The 22431-nt window shown below is 37.8% G+C and overlaps 1 protein-coding gene across 1 annotated transcript in view; it reads right to left on the reverse strand.

Annotated features, from left to right (window-relative positions):
• The window catches only part of SMARCA1 (SNF2 related chromatin remodeling ATPase 1), a 1054017-nt gene that overhangs the window by 696707 nt on the left and 334879 nt on the right, over positions 1–22431 (reverse strand). The gene's annotated exons all lie outside the window — the stretch shown is intronic.

The following is a 22431-nucleotide window of genomic DNA, read 5'->3' on the forward strand; positions in this document are numbered from 1 at the left end:
CCCAGAAGTCAAGCATAGGGTCTCATCTTCTGTTGCACGCTCTGTGGCAACACGATCAGGGTCCCGAGGGTAAGGGGATGAGGAAAGTAAAAGTAAAGAGATGGGGACAGGAGGGACACAGTGGATGATGTCCAAGCAGTGCCAGCTTTATTCAAGGTTCTACAGCATTATATAGCATGAGCAAAACAAAGACAAAGAAGTATCTATTCTTAGCATATTTGTGAAACCCTCCAAGCTTCCCCTTTATCAGCATGCAAGATAGACCCACTGGGCCAGAAGACCTTGGTAAATAGATAAGCTTGTTGCTCCAGATGTACATACCTCAAAGGAACATTAGATATGGTTAACAGACCAGCAAGAACAGCACAGACCCCTATTCAACTTTATGGCCAGGCCAGAATACATTGTATCTAATGTGGTTTTTTTTTTTTTTTATCTAATGTGTTATGTGGGCGATCATGTACAAGCCAGCTCTGAAAACCATTGCTCAAGCCCTTTCTCAAGCATCAACCAACTATTCACCCTTTAGGCTCCTGAGCCTTTTGAGTGAATGAGGGACGCAAGTCCAGGCCTGGTTTGGTTCAGTTACTCCAGCTAGTCCGTGGTCGCCCACAATCTTCATTGAGTTGTCCATATCTTGCCAGATGATAGGATCAGGGAATGGCCTGGGGCAAGAGTCCAGGGAAAGAAGATGGCCAGGAAGTAGGTAAGATGTAGGGTGGGGACATAACCTTAGAGGAAGACAAAGCAGAACTACTGGACAAACTGGATAGAGTAAGAGATTAAAGCAAAAGTCACCTAGAGAGGTGCAGGGCACTGAAATTCAGGGGTAGAATAAACGCATAAAGTTCATTCCTGGCTCAGTGTTTCAAGCTCCATTAAAAAAGGTCTGAAGCTGCTGGTATATTTTCTGTCATTTAACAATTTGACTTAGGAATAGGGTAGGGTATAGTCTGGGCTGCAAGTGGGGCCCATCAATAGAGTACCAAGGCACTAGGGAAGGCAAAGACAAAGGAAATGTGGGGAAGATCTGACAATTTAAAGACCTAGGTTTCAGATAATGTCACTGCTGGCCAACAAATCTTCATATTTGTCAGAAAGAATGGCTAATGTCAAATCATAGATGAACAATTAGAAAGGCATAACATTGTCTTCATTAAATTGGTACTATTAAAGACCAGAACTATTAGCACATTTAAGCATGCATGACCAGTACCTCTTACTGGTTAGTGAGCAAATCCTCTTTGTCCTTGCAGGATTCCACATTAGCCAGATTCAAAGAATCATCTAGCTAATATTGACCATAGCTGGAGTTAGGACTTTATCAGTAGAAATTGCTAAAAAATAGGTTTTCAGTCTCATTTTGCAATTGTGATCATTTCTGACATTGGATTGTTTGTTGTACATTTATTATCTGTCTCCCTCTGAGCCTTTTCACAGCAGCTAAAGTACTCCCTCTGATGGTCTCTGGGTTTCACTCACAGCTAACAACAGGGCATTGTTCTTTTGGATTTTTCCTCACAATGCTTCTAACGACCCCCAAAGCCAGGGCCCTGACAACACTTAGTTCAAACTTTGATTTAGTTCTTTTGGTCCTTTTTTAGCAAAGGAAAAAAAACTGGTATGATCTGTACTGGAAGTTGGAATATACATACACATACAAATATACGATGTGCATATAACATACACATAATTTAGCAACCTCCCTCTCCCTGATTCTAAAAGACTTTGCTTACAAAACACTGCAAAATTCAAATCAATTTTGAAATGCTGTCTTGACAACCTGGAATGGGGTAATATCAATGGTGCCTTACAGAGGAAGGGAAACTGCAGTATCCAATCATTGAGACAAGGGAATTGGCTGCACAGTGTGATGTGGACAGCAAAAGGCCAAACCCACCATACAAAACCTTGTAATTCCAACCATTCATGTCAAAGAGATTGTGAGAGCCAGGAAAAGAACCTGCAGGCATTTCTCCTTGAGCAGCAGATTTGTAAAACCCCTATGACTACCCTCTGCTACCCATTCCTGCTGATCAGGGCTTATTTGTCTTTCCTGTACTCCATGCATTCTTTCTACTTTATTCCAGAACCTCTGCTTAGTCTCCAATACCTAAGAGTAGCCGGGTAGCCTTGCCCTGCTTTATTCCATAACCATACTTTACCACAGAAAATCAATAACAAGAACCATAGCCCTCTTTTCTGAACACCACAGCAATACCATCAAGTTTTAAAAAAAAGAAAGAAAGAAAACAGTATTCAAACACCAGTTTACAAAATAGTGCTGGGCTGTGATGAAGTCTCACTGATATTTTACAAAGTTAGAATAAGGTCAATATAATGAGAGTTTGTCATAAAGCTAAATGTATTCAATTAAAACTATTGTCCTTTATTCTGCAATTATATCCTTCTTACTTTCATTGAACTGGGAAAGGTATTAAAATGCTCTTTCATTTGTGAAACTATGGTGATAATAGTTGGTAATTGAGATTCAGATTATTTTTGTTTTTATTTTTATTATTATTATATCACTTTGCAAAAATAAAAATAAACTACCTGGGAGAAACAAAGAATAAAGATATTGACCCATTTATCAAATTAGCTACTTTAAACATACTAGAAATGAGATTGGAAGCAGGGTAGAAAGTATAGTGGCTCTGTTTCATTCAGTAGGAGGAGAAGAGAGAGCCAAAGAAAGGCAGTCTCAGCTTTAGCTCCACAGGCGAGGCATTTTTTGATAACTGCATCCCATAAGGCAATGAAAGGAGAAAGAAGATTGGTGCAAAAGAGGACCTGGGGTATACTGAAAATAAACTTTTTGATTTTATATTGAATCCCAACTCCAACTGCAGTCCTCTCATTTGCCTAATTACAGTGACTCTCAAAACTGCACATTGGGATACATTGCACTGACATCATTTGGAATTAAGACTCAAATTTTATTCTGATAGCAATTAAATTCCCAATTACCTGGAAGGCAAACACAGTTATGCAAATTATAGATGCAGGCTGACTAATATTAGAACTCAAGTGGTTATCACTTCAGAAGTAGGCACTTTGCATCTCCTTTCCTTTTTTAAAGGCTACAGTGAAATTTAGTTTAACTGGACTTCATGAGTTACAGAACTAAACTCCATTAATTTTCTGAATATAAAATGTTAGTTTAGCTTATCTGAAAATTGATCTTCTCCCAAGACTATCCCCTTAATCTTTTTCTCCCTCTACTTCTTCATAAATGTATTATCTCATTCAGTCACTATATTATTTATCATCTATTATTATTTATTAATTCACTAACACTTTCATATAATGCAGCAATGGAATTTTTGCTGCAATGCTTTTCAGTACATTTGCATACTGAATAAAACCATATTGATTCTTAAGGATTTTTATGCTCTAGAAATGCTTGCTGCAGACAAATTTGCAAACAAATTTTTATTTGGTTTCTGAAGACATTATTTTGACATGATTTCAGCTGATGCCAACAAATCAAACCAAGTTCTGCAATAAATGCCTTCTTAATGGGTTTTATGCTATTTGTTTTAGTCGACATCATTTATTATAATTTAACAGCATTTCCTTCCTGGGAATGTCCAAAATCAATAAAAAATGGTGACATATGTTTGTATTTATTTGGAAATACAAATGCAACCAAAGGGCTCTGTCAGTGTACGATTAATAGAGTACAAGATGTTGTGGTTTGGGGGCATCTGATTGTCTGTCTTATAATATGAATTTTGAAATAGCTTGGGATTCTTGCTCCTCAACTTTCAGGTTAGGATAGAATTTCACATTAATGATAAATCACCCTGGATATGTTGTGGTTTTCTATATCAATTTGCTGCACAGTAGCTTCATGCATTCACAAGAGGGGAATGGGACCACATGTGGGATGAGGAGAATAACAAGCTAGTAATAAAATATTAAGACAAAGAAATAAACACATTTGAAATGTTATTACTGAGAGAGATGCTGAAATTGACACAACTGTATTTTCTTCCGACTATCATGGTGCATAAGCTGGCAATGAAAATCCCAAAGCCTGAAATTGGGCACAGAGGTTCAACATCAAGTTCTCCTCACAACAAGCCTCTGGCCTTTTAGATAAATTCTTCTTCATATTGACAGTACGGAAATATGATTAAGGATTCCAAGGAGAAAAATACCCTGCTCTGCCAACCCTTTCACAAACACATTTTCAGGATCTGTCTGTCCCTTGACCCAGGTTTAGTCCCTTGGTTCTCTTCTGCAGACCAGGTACAAATGAAATTCTATCATAGAATTATAACATCTCCTGGTTAGAAGAATCTTAAAAGTCATCTAGTTTAGTGGCTCCCAAAGGCTAGTCCAGGGACTGGTGCCAAATCCTAATGAAATTTTGCAGGACTGTGAAAAATAAGGTAGAAGGCTAAGTTTATTAAAGAACTTGGCTTTATTCTATTTTGGGGATATGAAATGATGGTGCTTGAAATGGTAGTTGATTTTTTTCTTAGTGTCCTCATTAGAGGGTGAACCTTCATTTCTTGTCTTAGATCTCCATGGGGAGAGAGCTCTACTAGAATAATGTTCCCCTTTTATCCCTCATTCACTCCTCTCTGTGGGAGAAGAAGTGAATTATTTGATTTAATAAGTTTGAAAAAAAGGAACTGAGCATCTTTGACTTGGCCCCTTCTGAGTTTCTCACTTTCTGGAGCCATCTTGCTCATGGATGTTCACATTCTTTGCCAAACAAGAAAGATACTAACTCCTAAAGAGAAGACCTATGGTTGTCCAACTAGACAAAGACCAGGAGGGTAAGTTGAGCAGGGGTAACATATTAGCATACCCACTTGGATGCAGATCTAAAGCCAAATCTCCATTTCTACTTTATCAGGGCTAGCGCTGATAGTTTATCTTCCAGCTAACTCCTAAACCTATATCTCAATTAAGAACCAATAGCTAACACTTAGGGAATAGTTACTATAAACAAGGCACTGTTCATATGCTTTACACTTGAGGTAGATATTATTATCCCATTTACAGATGAGGAAACTGAAGCACAAAAATTAAAGGAGTTTTCCTAAGGTCATTCAGCCGATAAGCTGATAAGTGGCACAGTCTACATTTGGACCTAGGCAGCCTGGTTCCAATTTCCAATGAGTTTCACTCAAGAAAAGAATAAAAATGTTATCCACTGCCAAACTATGTTATCCCCCAAAACTTACAGGCTTCACTTGATTAAAAAAAAATTAAAAGTTGGAGATCCATATTGGTACTTTCGATTTTTTTTTTCATTTTTATTAATTAGTTATACAGATCCAGTACTCTACCAACAACTCACTTGATCCAAGCATTCTTGTACTTAGGAATCCTCTCTTCTCTTCCTGCCCTACATATATATACCTGAAGACCAATAATAATAGGGAACACTATCAAGGCTACCTTTTTTGTTAGGACAGCCTCCAGTTGATATTGAACTGAAATCTACCCTTAGATTTGTCTTAAGTAGCCACACAGAACAAAATTAATCCCCTGTAGCAGCCCTCCCTAAATATTTTTTCACTCCAATTAAACATCCTGGGTTCCCCTATGTTGTGGCTTGGAGTCTCTTCATTGCACTGGTAATCCTCTTCTGAAAGGACACAGGTCTAATCATATCTCTTTAAAGGAAGGTTTCCAAAAGGAATCTAATACTTCAGGTGAAGTCTGGTCAGTAATGATTAGATCAGTCCCATTTCCCTACTAGTTGGAGATTCTACACTTCTATAAATAACCCCTCCTTCCTTCATCACTCAATTTAAACAAGTGATTTTGTCTAAATTATCTGAAAGCATATGGCCCAGAATGTTGGACCCTGGCTCACGGGTGCCAACGTGTCCCGGCGGACGCCCCAGAGACTCAGACCCCAGACAGGCAGATGCAATTAGCAAGAGGGTTTATTGGACGTTTGCGCAAACGGGCTCTCCGCCTCCGAAGAGGAAGAGAGCCCCGATTAGCAATTACAGGTATCTCGCTTAAAGACAAAAGAACCGCGGGAGTCGCATAGCATCCAGGTTGATTTCTCAGAAGGTCAACATGAACCTATTCAGGGACATTCCAATCAGGGTGTGGGGGGAAATGGTTTTCTTATCACAAACAGAATGCTTTTTGTTGCTAAAACTTCAGGAAGGCACCTGGATGGGCTGCCTCTGGATTAGGGCTGGCCCTACTTACAGGGGGGGTTTCTTCATTCCCTCCTCTTTGTTTGGGCTGATTTTAACCTTAAAATCTTAGGGAACATTTATTTTTTTCAGTTTGGAGGGCCCGACATTGTTAATACCAGAGCTTGGGTAATGGACAATTTTTCTCGGATGAACTGGAGCAGCCGGTTAAGGATGCAGGGGCCGAAAGTTAGCAGCAGGAACAGGATAACTAGAGGGCCCATAATGGTAGAGATTAGGGTGGTCAACCAGGGAGACTGATTAAACCAGCTTTTAAACCAGCCCTGCTGGGCCTCCCGGTCCCTTTGTCTTTTATTTAGCCTATCCCTGAGTTTGGCCATGGAGTCTCTGATGACTCCAGAATGGCCTGCACAGGGGGGGTTTCTTCAAGAACATAGGGGTTTTCTATCTTAACTTTTATCTTGAAATTAAACGACCATCCAGTTTACATGTGATAAGACCGTCAGAGAGGTCACTTAGACTCACATATATGTTTGATACCACCTGGTAGTTAGGTCCTGACCCAGGTCTACCATCAGTCCCTACATTTTTCAAAGGTTACTGATATTTGATGCTAGCATGACCTGACCATTGGTTCTGTCATGCCCGTTGGTTTCCCTGAAAAAGGATCTTGAATGCCAGGAGAGCTTGACAGTGCCCTCAGACCTAACTGTCATAACTGCTTTCCCTATTCAGTTTGTTTATCATGTGTGCCTTTGGCTGCATCTATAAAATACCAAAACATCCAACTTAGTCTGTCAATAAATCAGGCAATTCAATGGGTAAAGATTAGTCAGATTAGTTGTTTATCAGCATGTAGAAAAACACAGTGGTCCAAATATAAAATACTTAATATTCACATTAAGGTACATTTATGTATGACAGACCCTTAATGAATTGTGGAATAGTTATAATTTTTAGGGAGTGTTTCTAAACTTTTAAGATTGGATGTCATGAAAAGCAAACATATCCATCTTCCCACAAAATTTTTCTTACTGCGACAATTGAATGTAGAATCTTAGGCTATAGGGAATACTGATATGACTCAATCTGGAAGGTCTTAAATTCTCATAAAAACATGAGAAAGGGACAAAATAATTTGAAGAAAAGATATGAATGCATTCAGAATGCATAAACTAGTTATATCATAAACTAGTTGAGTGCCTATGAGACACCTTTAAAAAGTCAGATTCATCCATGAATCTCAAAAGATTTTCTGATCATTAATTTATATTCACATAAAACTGTTAAAAAACAAAATACAGGCTCAAGACAGAATTTATGCTATGCCAAATTGCCAAACTAGGATTTAATACCTAATCTAGTTGCAGTTTCAATCTCCCCCAGAAATGTAGTTTAACAGGTTAGTCAGAAACTTTCTGGTCTGCACCAGTATGGTAATCTGCACTTTTCATCCCCCAAAGGAATATATGTAATCTGCATGATAAAACCCTTTCCCTTTCCCCCAAGGGAAGATGAACCTGCCTGAAAATCCTTTCCTTATTTTGCTAATAATTTCCTTGTCCCACCCTCCTTTCTATAAAAACCTGCTATTTTGTACTGACTCCTTAGAGGATCTCTCTACTTGCTAGATGGGATGCTGCCTGATTCATGAACCATTTAATAAAGCCAATTAGGTCTTCAAATTTACTCAATTTAATTTGGTTTTTTAACAATACTAAAAGGAAATAAGATAGTGATAAATTATTATTTTAAATGTAACAACCCAGAGGTTGTGTAGCTTGTCTGAAGATAACAAATATGACATTTAGAAACTGAAACACATGAAATTATCAGTCCAACCTTTTATCAGTTTATAAAGATCTTACTGCCTCAGTCATTTCAACAATAAATTAGTAGCAATTTAGGATTAAGTATTTGGCTTTTTTCTAACTTTTTATAAGTGAGGCCATAAACTACCATGAAAGCATTTTGAAAATGTTGTTAAGGAGGTGATAGAAATCTGAGCTTTAACTAAAATGATATCTTGTTTACCTGAATTCTAATTTGGATAATTTTTTAAATGGTCGTTTAATTTACTTTTTGAAGTATCTAAGTATGTAACATAAGGAATTTTCATGCCAGAATGAATACCTTGTGTTAAAACATAGTTCCTGGTGGTGAGATATAGCATCACACCTATACTTTCTCCTATTTAGATCCACAGAAAGAGTGAAGATGTATGCTCAGGAAGTCAACCAGGCTTAGGATAAATCTTTTTCTTGAAGAAGGATAAAAGGAACAGTGGACCTATGGCAGAAGAGAGACCCCAAACAACACCTCCCCCCCTCTGCCCCGCAAATAATTGTGGGACTAAGAAATCCTCCTTGACACACAACTCAGTATTTGTAACATATTCCATTTTGCAAGGGGGAAGAGGTGCACATGGGAACACATTTTCAAGTATTCTAATGTGAGTCAACAGTAAAATAGGATTTGTCTTACAGTCAACATTGTTGGAATACATCAATTTGGTCAAGCAAAAGATACTGATAGAATATTGAAGAGATTAAAGAAATTTGTTGTCCCAATGCCTTTCATGTACCATTCCTCAAAGGAATGCTCAGTTGAAAGCCCAAAGACAAAAATGTTTAAAGTAATTTGGGGAGGAGAGAATAAAAATGATAGTAATAAAAAGATGCTTAACCAAAGTGTGTTGAAAAATATTTTAAGAATAACTATTTTGCTCTCTCAATTTGCTTATAATTTTTATGGCTGAACTTGCTACAAAAATTGTACCTTTGGTTCTGTTCCAGAATAATTGCCATTTATTAGATTCTGCAACTATTCATCATGTTTACCATGTGTATCAGTCAATAGGCCCCTTTGATTTCAATACAAATTATATGGGAATCAAAGTCTGGGATTACCAAAATGTTTTTCCTTTCCTACCTGAAACCATTTACCTAGAGGCAGAACTGAAACTCAGGAAGATCAATTGTCTCATTACAGTACCTTAAGGAAGACAATTTTGATCTAGGCTCTCCTACCCTGCTGCCCTGGCTCTATTTGCTTTTTCCCTCTACTGCTGTTTGCTCTCTGTACTCCTTGAGCTTCTGCTTCTACTGGGGTTCTCAGGGATCTCACATTCCCTCCTAACCTAATCACCTCAATAATCTTTTCTCTTAAGTTTTCCCTTCCCTCAGAGTCTTGCCCTCTAATTTTCTTTCTTTTGTTTTTTAATTAGAGTTCACCTTGCCAACATATAGCATATCACCCAGTGCCATCACCAAGTGCCCCCCTCAGTGCCCATCACCCAGTCACCCCAACCCCCCCGCCCACCTCCCCTTCCACTACCCCTTGTTCATTTCCCAGAGTTAGGAGTCTCTCATGTTCTATCATCCTCACTGATATTTTCACTCATTTTCTCTACTTTCCTCTTTATTCCCTTTCACTATAATTTTCAATATGAAAAAAAAATATCCTGTAACAGAATATGCTGGTAAGAAGAATTTTACATAGTTGTTAAGAGTTCCAGGTCCAGAGTCAGACTGAAATGCAATTACAATCTGCTGTGTAGTAGCTGAGGGATTTGTGGGTATACTACTTAATTTCTTTGAGCCTCAGTTTTCACATATTTAAATAGGAATAATAATACTTACATGACATGGTTGTTGGAAGGAATCACTATAGAAAAGTAAGAAAGTGCCTTATTCTCAGATTTTCACTTGAGTATATCTGAGTTGGAGGGGAAAATGATGCATTTTGAGGATATATAGTTTATGGTCCCTTTGAGTCACCAAGGTAATGCTGCCCCTGTGTCAGTTGAAAATATTGGTTTGGAGTTTAAAATAGAGAGGTCAAAGCTGGAGATATAGACATAAAAGTCAGCAGTCTACACTGGATTGCCCAGGGAAAAGGTATAAAGGCAGGAGCTTAGACAGTTTTGGTCAGGACTCTGGAGAACAGCAATAATTAAGAAGTGATCAGAGGAAAAGGACCCAACAGAGGAAATTAAGGAATGTACATAGAGAAGAACCAATAGGGGTGTGGTGAAAGTAACCAAGAGAAGAGAGAATTTTGAAAATGTATTAGCCAACAGTGAATACCACAGAGGTGTCAACTGAAATGAGGAAAAGTATTAGTTTCTTGAATTTGACAGGTAAGAGTCCCTGACTTTTGCCAGTATTATTTTAGTTGGGGGGGGGAGGGGAGCATAATGCTTAGACACACATTTTGAAAGTCTGTAAAGTTATTTTAATACATATAGAGCATCATTTCTGCGTAGATTACTAGAGTAGTAGGTTTCCATTAGAAGTGATTGACAAACGTTAAGCAGACAGTCCTGGAGATGAGAGCCTGACAGTCTGAATTGACTACTTCCACAGAAAACATTTAGGAAGGGAGCTTTGTTTAAGCAGATAAAGCAACAGTTAATGACTGGGAATGCTGCCTCTTACTATGTAAAAGGAGATGCTGGTTTGTGTACAGTGTGGTTAATAATGAATTAAAACTTTGTCTTTTGCTGCACACAGTGATTATAATATAGTGTAGGATTAAATGATCATGTTTGTTTTAAGCCAGATTTTAGCCCACCCAAAACAGTGAGGTCCATTAGGTAAACTGCAGGCTATTAATCTGGTATAGAGTGAGTAAAAAGTACCTTGTTTTTAAATTCATTTGAATCTATTAAATAAGTAGGATTGCAGGCAACACAACTGAATTTTATAGCCTAGAACTCTATTCTATAAGCATTTGTAGAGTGAACATATACATAAAGCTAGGTTAAGTTTATTGAAATGAAGAACTCATGTCTTCTGAGGGCTAGCTGAAAGAATTGGAGATATTTAGCCTAGAGATGAGCCAACTCAAAGAAATATAAGCACTTCTTCAACAATCTGACACAATCATAAAAAGGACAAGAAAGTTGTGACCCCTAAAGCCATTCTAGGACCTATAGAAGGATTCTACATTAATATTAATTTGTACTCAATAAAATAGTTCCCTTTAGTAATAGCTGTCCCAAGGTGTATATACCACCTCAAAGGTTAGTAAATTCCCCATGCTGGAAGTATCCAAGACAAAGTTAAATGATCACTTGTCCCAGATGCAATTAAACAAAATATAGCTGGATCAGTTCAGGTTATAATAAGTTGTATATAACAGAAAGAAAGCAAAAAAGTCAGAAAATAAGATATGACTTAAAATAATATAGGAGTGTATTTCTTTTTCATGTGAAAGACCTTTGGAAGTAGGCAGTCTGAAGCTGCAGGTTTAACTCCGTGATGTCATCACAGACCTACATTCCTATCCTTCTGTTGTATGATCCTGTCACTTGTTTTTTAGCCTCAAGGATTCCTCATAGTCCCTTGGAGTTCCAACCATCATATTCTCAGCGCAGGCCTGAAGAAGGAGGAAATTCAGAAAAACAAAAAGGGACCCTCTTAAGGGTGCCAACTCCCTTTTAGAAGCTTTCCTGGAAATTCCACATGAAACTTTTGCTTACATATCTTTGTCTAAAAGCCTTATGGCCTTGGCTAGCTGAAGGAATGCAGGAAAACAGAATCTTTTATTCTCAGTAGAGGGGTGTCCATCTGAAAATTAGCATTCTGTACCTCAGGAGAAAATAGAAGAGATACTGCGGTAGGCAATAGAGACATCTGTGACACAATAGCCATCTGATGAGTTTGAGTTGAATGAAGTTTAAGATTCTTTCTAACCCTTAGAGCATGTGAGCTCATAACAGAACTGTGTGTTAAAAGAGCTGCTTTCAACATATTCTTAATCTGGGAGATAAGACTGTCCTTATATGTACTCCATCTGTGTAACCTGTTCTTTACATATAATCCCCTCTTTTTCAAACACTTACAGTGGCTTCCCTTTTTCTGTTTGGACCTGGATTAATGTAGTACCTGAAACTATTAATCCTATTGGTTAAAATTTCTCTTATGAGAGTCCCTGAGGGAATAAAATATAAAATAAGGAAGTTTTAGTGAAAATCACTGGGCAAGGAGAGATACAGAGAGCCTAAAGGCATTTCCTCAGTAGGGTAGGAAAGCTAAGACAGCTTTCAAGGCAGCCATGAGGACAACTATTCATTCAAATACTAAGTATTTATTGAGCACCCACTATGTGCCAGGCACTGTTTAAAGCTAGAGATACAGTGGTAAACAAGAGAGAGACATGGTTTCTGGCTCCAATTAGAATGATGAGAGCTAAAAAAGTAAAAGAAAATTAAGAAATTAGAGTTGAGATTGAGGATGTTAGTCCAAAAGCAAACTTCAATGACTTGATAATTTGGCCTTTATCTTGACCCATGAAAGAAATTGGGAATGTGAGGGCTATTTAGAAATGTTCAAGGACATATCAGATAAAGGGCTAGTATCCAAGATCTGTAAAGAACTTATTAAACTCAACACCCAAGAAACAAACAATCCAATCATGAAATGGGCAAAAGACATGAACAGAAATTTCACCAAAGAAGACATACACATGGCCAACCAGCCCATGAGAAAATGCTCCTCATCACCTGCCATCAGGGAAATACAAATCAAAACCACAATGAGATACCCCCTTACCCTAGTGAGATTGGTGAAAATTAACAAAACAAGAAACAACAAATGTTGGAGAGGATGTGGAGAAAGGGGAACTCTCTTGCAGTGTTGGTGGGAATGTGAACTGGTGCAGCCACTCTGGAAAACTGTGTGGAGGTTCCTTAAAGTGTTAAAAATAGAGCTACCCTACAACCCAGCAATTGCACTACTGGGGATTTACCCCAAAGATACAGACGAAGTGAAAAACCAAGACACCTGCACCCCAATGTTTATAGCAGCAATGTCCACAATAGCCAAACTGTGGAAGGACCCTCGGTGCCCATCGAAAGATGAATGGATAAAGAAGATGTTATCTATGTATACAATGGAATATTACTCAGCCATTAGAAAGGATGAATACCCACCATTTGCTTCAACATGGATAGAACTGGAGGGTATTATGCTGAGTGAAGTAAGTCAATCAGAGAAGGACAAACTTTATATGGTTTCATTCATTTGGGAAATATACAAAATAGTGAAAGGGATTAAAGGGGAAAGGAGAGAAAATGAGTGGGAAATATCAGAGAGGGTGACAGAACATGAGAGACTCCTAACTCTGGGAAACAAACAAGGGGTAGTGGAAGGGGAGGTGGGTGGGGGATGGGGTGACTGGGTGACGGGCACTGAGGGGGGTACTTGACAGGATGAGCACTGGGTGTTATACTATATGTTGGCAAATCTAACTCCAATAAAAAAATATACAAAAAAAAGAAATGTTCAAGGAACACTGACCTTGAAATTATTCCTCCATCTTTATACCTTTCTTTGTGATTCCTTAAAGGCAGTGTTCTGTACTCACAATTTTCGATTCCTACTTTCCATAATCCTTCCCTTGCCTTGTACTGGGTTATGCAGCACTGTGTCAACCCATTGTAAATATTGCTGCATTTGCAAGTATAATAACAAATTCCATGCAACTTTGCCTTTCCATATTGTCTGACAAGAGGCCATTATTGTTTTAAATTTGTACTTACATACTGTAATATTTGCATTTTGCATTTAATCACTGTCACATTTTAGTGATAGGAAGTGGAGCTGGGTACAACAATTTGTATTATGCATTTTGACCTGAAATAGTACCCGCAGCTGGGATGTTGTTTGGACCTGTATAGCCTTCAGTGATTCATAACTCAATGATTTTAATGTGTCTGTTGACCTTCCAGACAGTTCAGTAATCATTGTTTTGTACCTAACTTGCTTGAAATCTAAAACCACTACATCTAAGCAAAGGGAAGCAAGCACTATATTTAAAGGAAGTCTTCATTTTAGCTGGCATTGACAACCTCCTCCCAATAGCTTATTCAAAGTATCTTGACTTCTCCCATTTATGCCCCTTGTTTATCTTCCTCAGGAATAACACACAGTTTGGACTTGACTAACAATGTTGTTACTTATTATATTTTCCTGTCTTTTCTCAAGAGTTCATCATCTTTCTCTGGATGAACTGTAACAAATTTAAAGACAGGACCAAGGCTTTTAATTCGTTTTTGGTCAATGACACCATTATCTGTTTCTCTCTCTCTCACTCTCTCTCTCTCTCTCTCTCGATCTCTTTCCTCTGTTTCTCTTTTGGTAAGCCTGAAATTTTACCAGACCACCCCAAAACACCCCAGCCTTCATATAACTAGGCTCTGCTAACAACTAAACTTGTGACCTAGGTCAAGTTGTTTAACTTCTCTGAACCTATTTTCCCATCTCTAGAATAGATTTGCTATCTACTTCTTAGTGCTGCAATTGAAATGAAAAGAGAACCTCCTTTAAGCAATAGGACCTGGAGGTCCCTGGGTGGCTCAGTTGGTAAGCCTCTGATTTTGGTTCAGGTCATGGTCTCAGGGTCCTGGGATCAAGTCCAATGTTGGGCTCCCTGCTCAGTGGGGAGTCTCCTTGTTTCTGTCTCTCTGCCCCTCCCTCTGCTTGTGCACTCTCTCTCTCTCAAATAAATAAATAAAATATTTAAAAATAAAAAATAAGTAAGCAATGGTACCTGGTACAAAGCTAAGCACATATAAGGGGTTTAATTAATCAACTTCACTCCCTGACCCATACATCACCAAAAGAAACTTATCTGTTCTGAGCCCCACACCCTCAGAGTTCTACCCATTAATATGACCATTCTAGTGAGTTTCGTGCATTATCCCCACTACAGAATGTATTTATATTTTTTATTTTTTATTGGAATTCAATTTGCCAGAATGTATTTATATTTTAAATGATGCTCCCCCTAAAGAATGTCTTATCTTATATTTCAACTGAACTGACACCTGAGCACACTAAGTAGTTTCCTTCCTGGTATGTTCTATCATTGTTCCCTCCTGAATTCATATTCATCATAACATTTAGAGCAATTTGAAGTGAATTACTTTGTTCCTTTACTTCTTTATTGTTCATCTTTCCCAAAAGGCTGTGTACTCAAGGGCAGAAGCGATGTCTGCTTTAATCATCAATGAATTCCCAGGACCCAGCAAAGTGCCTAGCATAGAGCAGACAATAAGTATTTTTTGATAGATTTGATGGATAGATGGATGTAATAAGTGGAAAATTAATCAAATAAATGAAACATTATGGTGGAAATTTCAAGCTCACTGGGAAGATGGTAAGAGTAAATATTTGGAGCAGACATGTTATTTGTCACCTCAAATTGAATGAAGATAGATCTTGACGAAAAAAGGTTAAGAAAGGGTTGACTGAGTGGAGCAAATGCATTTGAACAAATGGCAAGCAAGACACATGTTGAGAATTTGCAGAGGATACTGTGTCTAAAGGCACAGGAACTCCTAAACCATGCTTATCAACAAATACTTTTCATACAAAAACACCAGAAGAAGCCTGACATATAATTCATTTTCCTCTTTCCTTTGTCTCCCCTGCCCAGAATTTAGCATTAAAGCCTGGCTACTTGGACCCTCATATTCTAGCAAAAGTCCTTAGCTTCTGAAGTGAAAAATACACCAAGAACCTGTCACGCCTGAGGAATCAGAAAACAAGTTAGGTTTGTGAGCTGTCAGGTTGAAAAGGATTTGCAAGCCCCTTCCCACCTACTCTATGCTATGAAGACGGATTTCCAGAGGTTTGAGAGACATTTGTGCTGTGGCTTCGAGGTTTACAAAATGCCACCATCCTAGGAGTTTGAATTATTCCTCCCCTGTTATTTCATGTGTAATGTACCTTTGCCAGCATAAAGAGTATTAAAAGGGTATTTGAACAGTAATAAGGCCCTTAACACATATGAGCAGCTATTTCCCTTGCAATACAGTTGTTTTGCTAAAGGGAAATAACCAGTAACAAACTGGGTTAACCCCTTGTCTTCCAAAATCTAATGCCATCTGGTGTATAATTAGAAGCCAGTGCCCTGAGTGATTAATTACTGAAAGACACAAAAGTTTGCATTTTCAGTTAATCATTTTGATCCTCTCCCTCTCTCCCCTATTCCCTCTTCCTCACTGTGAGGGAGAAATAATTCACTCAAGCCCCCCACCCCACCCAATTGGAAAACCATCAGATTTAGGGTAAAATTCCTATGATTCAAAATATTTGGGTGAGTCCATTCACAATTAAGAAAGTATATGAATTGCATAATATTTCAACACAAATTTTTTGCTTTCAAGTAAGGGGTAGGTAGTAGGGTGTATTAGTTAAGAATATAGACTCTAGAGTCAGGAAGTGTCAGTTTTAATCCCAGCTCCAGGTACCAGTTGTGGGACCTCTGGCAAGTCACTTAGCCTCTCTGAACTTCAGTTTTTTCAAATATAAAATAGGAATATCTAATACCTACTTAATAGAGCTCTTGTAAAGGTTCTAAAAGATCACTGATGAAAGTATACAGCACGATCCTGGTATATTCTAAATGTTTCCTATATGTTAGCTAAGGTACTGATAAACCTAACCAAGTACTTTTGAGTTACTTAGGTTATTCCTAGACTACTTGCTTTAACAACCTATCTTTTTAAGTAGAGACTTCTAATAGGTATACTGTATTTATTTATGAATATATCTATAGTTCTTGACATTTTGTCTTATTTTTAGCATTATTCTTCATTTCTTTATAAATAGTATGAAAGAAAATGGTTCAGTCAACCAACACTCTTAGTATCGCCACAAATACCAATTAACAATATTTTACCATATTTTGATTTTTCAAAGTATTTCTGGGCATTTAAACCAAAAAAAATAATCTTCTTTTCATAGTTCCCTGCTCAAATGCAAAGAAGAATTGTCCTGAAAGGGGTCCACAGGCTGCAGGTGAAAACCTGACATTCAGCCAAGACTTAATTCAGAGTCAATAAAGTAATACTCCTATGCCTAGGTAAATGTGTAAATTTTCTCCACATGATAAATAAGCGGGCTGTGATTTTTATCAAATCAATCCTGGCTTGAGTCCGTCCTTCTCTAATCAATAAATCTGGATGTGCACTGAATTATGAAGTCAATATATGCAGTGTTACATTCACTTAGAGCTCCTTCATCAAAAGTACCTACAATTTTTCTATTATTGCCATAAATTCAAATTCCAGGCTTCTTTCTTTTTTTTAACTACCACTTTAAAGGGACAATAAGTTTCTGAGTCTTGAAAAAGCTCTTACTTGGATCTGGTTAGAAATATGCATAGATTCTCTGACCTAATCAATGCAGTAGCTATAATTACATTGGAACCATGCTATAAAGCAGAATTGGGTATGAGGCAGTATTTTTTTTTTAGATTTTATTTATTCATGAGAGACAGACAGAGAGAGAGAGGCAGAGACACAGGCAGAGGGAGAATCAGGCTCCATGCAAGGAGCCCAATGTGGGACTCGATCCCGGGATTCCAGGATCATGCCCTGAGCTGAAGGCAGGCAGTTAATCATTGAACCACCCAGGCATACAGGGTATGAGGCAGTATTAATGAAAACTATGGTGCTTGAAAGTTGTTGATGGGATATTTAGAGGGTTTTTTTTTTAAGATTTTATTTATTCATGAGAGACACACAGAGGCAGAGACACAGGCAGAAGAAGCAGGCTCCCTGTGGGAAGTCTGATGCTGGACCCGATCCCAGGACCCTAGGATCATAACCTGAGCCAAAGGCAGATGCTCAACCCCTGAGCCACCCAGGCGTTCCTTAGTTTTCATTAGGAATTCTAAGAAGTTGGAGGTTTTTGAGTGATGTCTGAATCATATGAGAGAGATCCACCATTTCATGGCCAAGGTTATAGGCCTTCCACTGCTTCCCTAAACAACATACCTTTTCACTTTCATTATATGCATGTATACAACAGAGCCAGCCTTACTAAAGCCTTCAAGTCTTGGCAATGCAGTAAGTATGTGCAACTTCCTTACAATTTTAATATTGCCAGAGATCTTGACTTGCCCATTCCTTCTCTGTGCTCTAAAGAATTACAATCAACCCTCTTTGCTTCCTTTTATGCTTGTTTCTGTTCAGTCATTGCTCATGACCCAAATCTTAACTGTTGGATATGGTATATTGTGGAGATCAATTCTTGCCATTATGCTACACTACCACCGTAAAGCTGTGTGTGACCAGGATCTGTGTCTCTTCCAAGCTTACGCAACTCAGAAAGGGCTGTGATTCATTCTGAATTAAGTGCTTATTCAGTTGTCAACAGGTATATTTTTAACTCCTTATCAAGACTCAGGGGTTCTTATCCATAGATAGAATTCAGAAGGCCTATGAATGGGAAAAAAATTATTTATTTTTACTAACCTCTAACTATAATTTAGCATTTCCTTCAACTATGAATGTACAAACCATAGTTACTATTAACATTAACTATGAGTTTATCACCAATAAAAAATTATAGACATTTTCATATCACATTACAGGTATTATAGATATCTCAAAATAACATTTATGCTCACTGCTACTTCAAAATTATGATAGTTATCAGACCCATTAGTAGATCTTACTACTTGGCAAACTATGCCTGCTGCCTGTTTTTGTAAATAAAATTTTTATTGGAAGACAGCCATGCTAATTCATGTACATATTGTATATAGTTACTTTCCCACTACAAATGGCAGAGTTGAGTAGTTTCAACAGACTATGTGGCCCAAAAAAAAACCCAAAAATATTTATTATCTAGCCTTTTATAGAAAAAGTTTACCAATTCCAAATTTGATACATTAATATGGAGGTACATATACTATTACTCTTTTTCAAAATAATTGGTTTCCTTTTTAATTCTATGGGTTTCATTTCATTCACTTAAAAATATTATTCTGGGGTGCCTGAGTGGCTCAGTTGGTTAAACATCTGCCTTCAGCTCAGGTCATGATCCTGGGGTCCTGAAATGGAGCCCCATATCAAGTCCAATCACATACTAGGCTCCTTTCTCCCTCTCTCTGCCTCCTCCACTCATGCTCTCTCTCACTATATCGCTCTCAATTAAATAAATAAAGTCTTTTTTTAAAAAATAAAATAAAATAAAAACATTATTCTGAGAAAAGCCCATAAGCTTTATCAAACTGACAAAGAGATTCATGAACAACAACAAAAAGCTTAGGAACCCCTAACTAGCTTGAGAATGAATCTCAAGTCCTATTAGTGTGCATATAGACTGTTTGTGGTGATCCTGTTTTCACCCTCAGCAAATATATTTAACTACTTAACTATGGATTTTTTTCTGCTCTTCATTTTATTTGACTGTTTTATTACCCTCACCTTATTTTATTGTATTGTTTTATTAAATCATTCATTCATCAATTTATGTATTGAATGCCTACTATGTATCAAGCACTGAGGATCCAGTAGTAACCAAAACAGATGAGAATCTCTGCCCTCATAGAGCCTACATTCCTACTGAGGAAGATATGCAAATAATAAATAAAACAGTAGTATGTAAGATGTGACAAGTGCTGTGGATGAACATAAGAAAAAGTGAATGTATTCTTAAATGGAAGACCAGAGAAGGTCTCAGTAAGAAGTCAACACTTGAGCAAAGACCTGAAGAAGGTGAGGAAGTAAGCCATGCCAGGAACTGGGACTAGGCAAAGGAAACAACTATTGCCAAGACCCCAGGGGAAGAGTGTGTCTGGCTTCTTCCAGAATGTGACCAGAATAGAATGTCAGATAAGTTAAGATCATGAGGCAATGAAGCCAGGGATTCTCAATTCTTCCTGAGGCTCAGAATCAGTTGGAGAACTTAAAAAAAACTTCGGGCACCTGGCCCACACCACATATTATCCCATCTGGTGGTATGGCTTCAGTTTATTTAGGGGTAGGGCTTGCACATTGGGGTTTTTTTGTTTTGTTTTTGGTTTTTTTCTGTGACTCTAGTGTGTAATAATGGTTACAACCACTAGTGTAGAGCCATAGGCCACTATATAGACATTAGTTTTGCTCACTTTGCATAAAGTGAGTTGAGCCATTGGAGCGTTTTGATAAGAAAAGTAACATGATCAGAGTTAGGTCTTAATAGGATCACTGAGACTGTTCTACATTTGAAAGTTGAAGGTAGAATCAGGAAGACTAGTTAATAGGCTACTGCAATAATCCAGGCATGTCATAGTGATTGCAGTAAAGGTGGTAAAAAGTGGTTCGATTCTAATTATATATTGAAGGATAAACTATTAAGATGGCTTTTAGACTGAGGTGGGAAGATCAGAAAAAAGGAAAGAATCAGAGAGGATGCCAAGGAACTGAACAACTGGAAGAATGAATGGCTGCTAATTGAAATGGGCTAAACAATGGGAGGATCAGATTACGAGGAAAATATCGGCAGTTCAGTTTGGACATATCAAATTTCAAATTTCTATTAGATATACAAGAGGAGATAGAAATAGATAGTTGGGTATTCAAATATACAGTTTAGAAGAGAAATCTGGACTGTAGATATAAATTGGGTTCAACAGCATGTACATGGTATTTAAACCGACAAGACAGGATAATATCACTGAAGGAGTGATTGTGGATAGAAGTAAGAAGCAGTCTAGGACCCTGGTATTAAGAAGTTGGGGGAGATAAAGAAGAACTAACAGGAAGAAACTGGAGCAGCCAGAGATATAGAAAGAAAACCAGGTGTGATGTCCTGGAAGCCAAGGGAATTATGTGCTATACGAAATAGTGCTAAAAGTTCAAATAAGATGAGAACTGAGAATTGACCTTTGCATTAGCAATGAGACCATTTGTGACCTTGACAAAAGCATTTTCAGTGAAATAGGAGGGGAGAGAATCTGACTGGAGTGATACCAGGAAAGAAAGAGAGGAGAGCAAATGGAAACAGTAAATAGACAATTCTTTAGAGAATTTTTTTGCTGTAGGAGGACAGAGAAATTGACTTTTTAAAATAATGCAAGTGATTATAGTATGTTTGAAGGCTGATGGGAATAATTCAGCAAAGGAAAAATTGTTGGTATATGAGAGGGGGAGGGACACCTGGGTGGCTCAGTGGTTAAGCGTCTGCCTTTGACTCAGGGTGTGATACTGGGTCTGGGGATCCTGGATCCTGGGGTCTGGGGAGTCCCACATCAGGCTCCCTATGAGGAGTCTGCTTCTCACTCTGCCTATGTCTCTACCTCTCTCTGTGTGTCTCTCATGAATAAATAAATAAAATCTTTTTTTAAAAAAAGGGGGGGGGGAGAATTACTGAAGCAATTCAATATATTTAAGGAAGAGTCAGACTGCCTTGGTCCAAATCCTGGCTTTTTCCTTCTGAGTTGTGAAATTTGGGGCAAATTAACCTTCTCTGTGTCTCAATTTCCATATTGGGAAATGGAAATATAATAGTACCTACCTCATAGGTTGTTTTGAGTATAGGATTAGATATGTAAAGCACTTACTGGTTTATAGGAGGGATTCAAAAAATGTTAGCCTGTAGTTGTTGTAACTACATTCCTCTCTTAACATAACTGCTTAAGATTTCTTTTTCTATAGATGTTCCTAACCAAGTAACCACCACCTCACTGCAACTCCAGATTCAGTGACTCTACTCTTTCAATCAATCTCTTGGCACTTAATGGATATATAGCCATATGGTCATGTTGACATTTGCTTCCATTTTCCCTTTCTTATATGTCATTTCTGTGTCCACATTTCCACAAGACCCCTTTTTCCCCAAAAGGGCAGTACTTACTATATGGGCCAAAAGCACAGGCTTTCAGGTCAAACTGTCTTAACTTGGATCCCAGCTCTGTCACTTATTATCTAACTTTAGACAATGTTTTAACCTCTGCATCTCACTTTTCCTATCTGTAAAATAGGGATGATAGTATTACCTACCTTACAGATCATTGAAAGGATTAAATGAGTTAATATGCAAAAAGTGCTTAGAACATCACCTGGCACATAATAAATTCACAACATATATTTGATATTATTATTCCTAGAAACCATAAACCATGTCTTCCAAACATTTGGCACCACCCCCTACCCAACCTCATACCATGACCACAACACCACAACACATCCATCTTCTTCCCTAAATCAGAGCTTTGTATTCAGGGACATTTGCATGTTTACTAACCACCAGTCTGCCTTCTGGGATCATGTTTACACAATGTAACAAATGTCCTCTTTTTCTCCAAGCGACCTGAAAGAAGTCTATGTAAGGACTATTTATTCACATCACAGGAGCACAACTGTATCTAAAAATTAAAATGAATGAATAAATAAGATGGCTATCTTTATATACCCAATATTTTTTTTACTGGTACAAATATTTGAATCAATGAAGTTTATGTAAGATATTTTTTATTTTTATTTTCTTTCCTTTCTGTAAAGGATAAG

The sequence above is a fragment of the Vulpes vulpes genome, chromosome X (genome assembly GCF_048418805.1).
Source record: "Vulpes vulpes isolate BD-2025 chromosome X, VulVul3, whole genome shotgun sequence".
Taxonomy (NCBI): Eukaryota; Metazoa; Chordata; class Mammalia; order Carnivora; family Canidae; genus Vulpes; species Vulpes vulpes.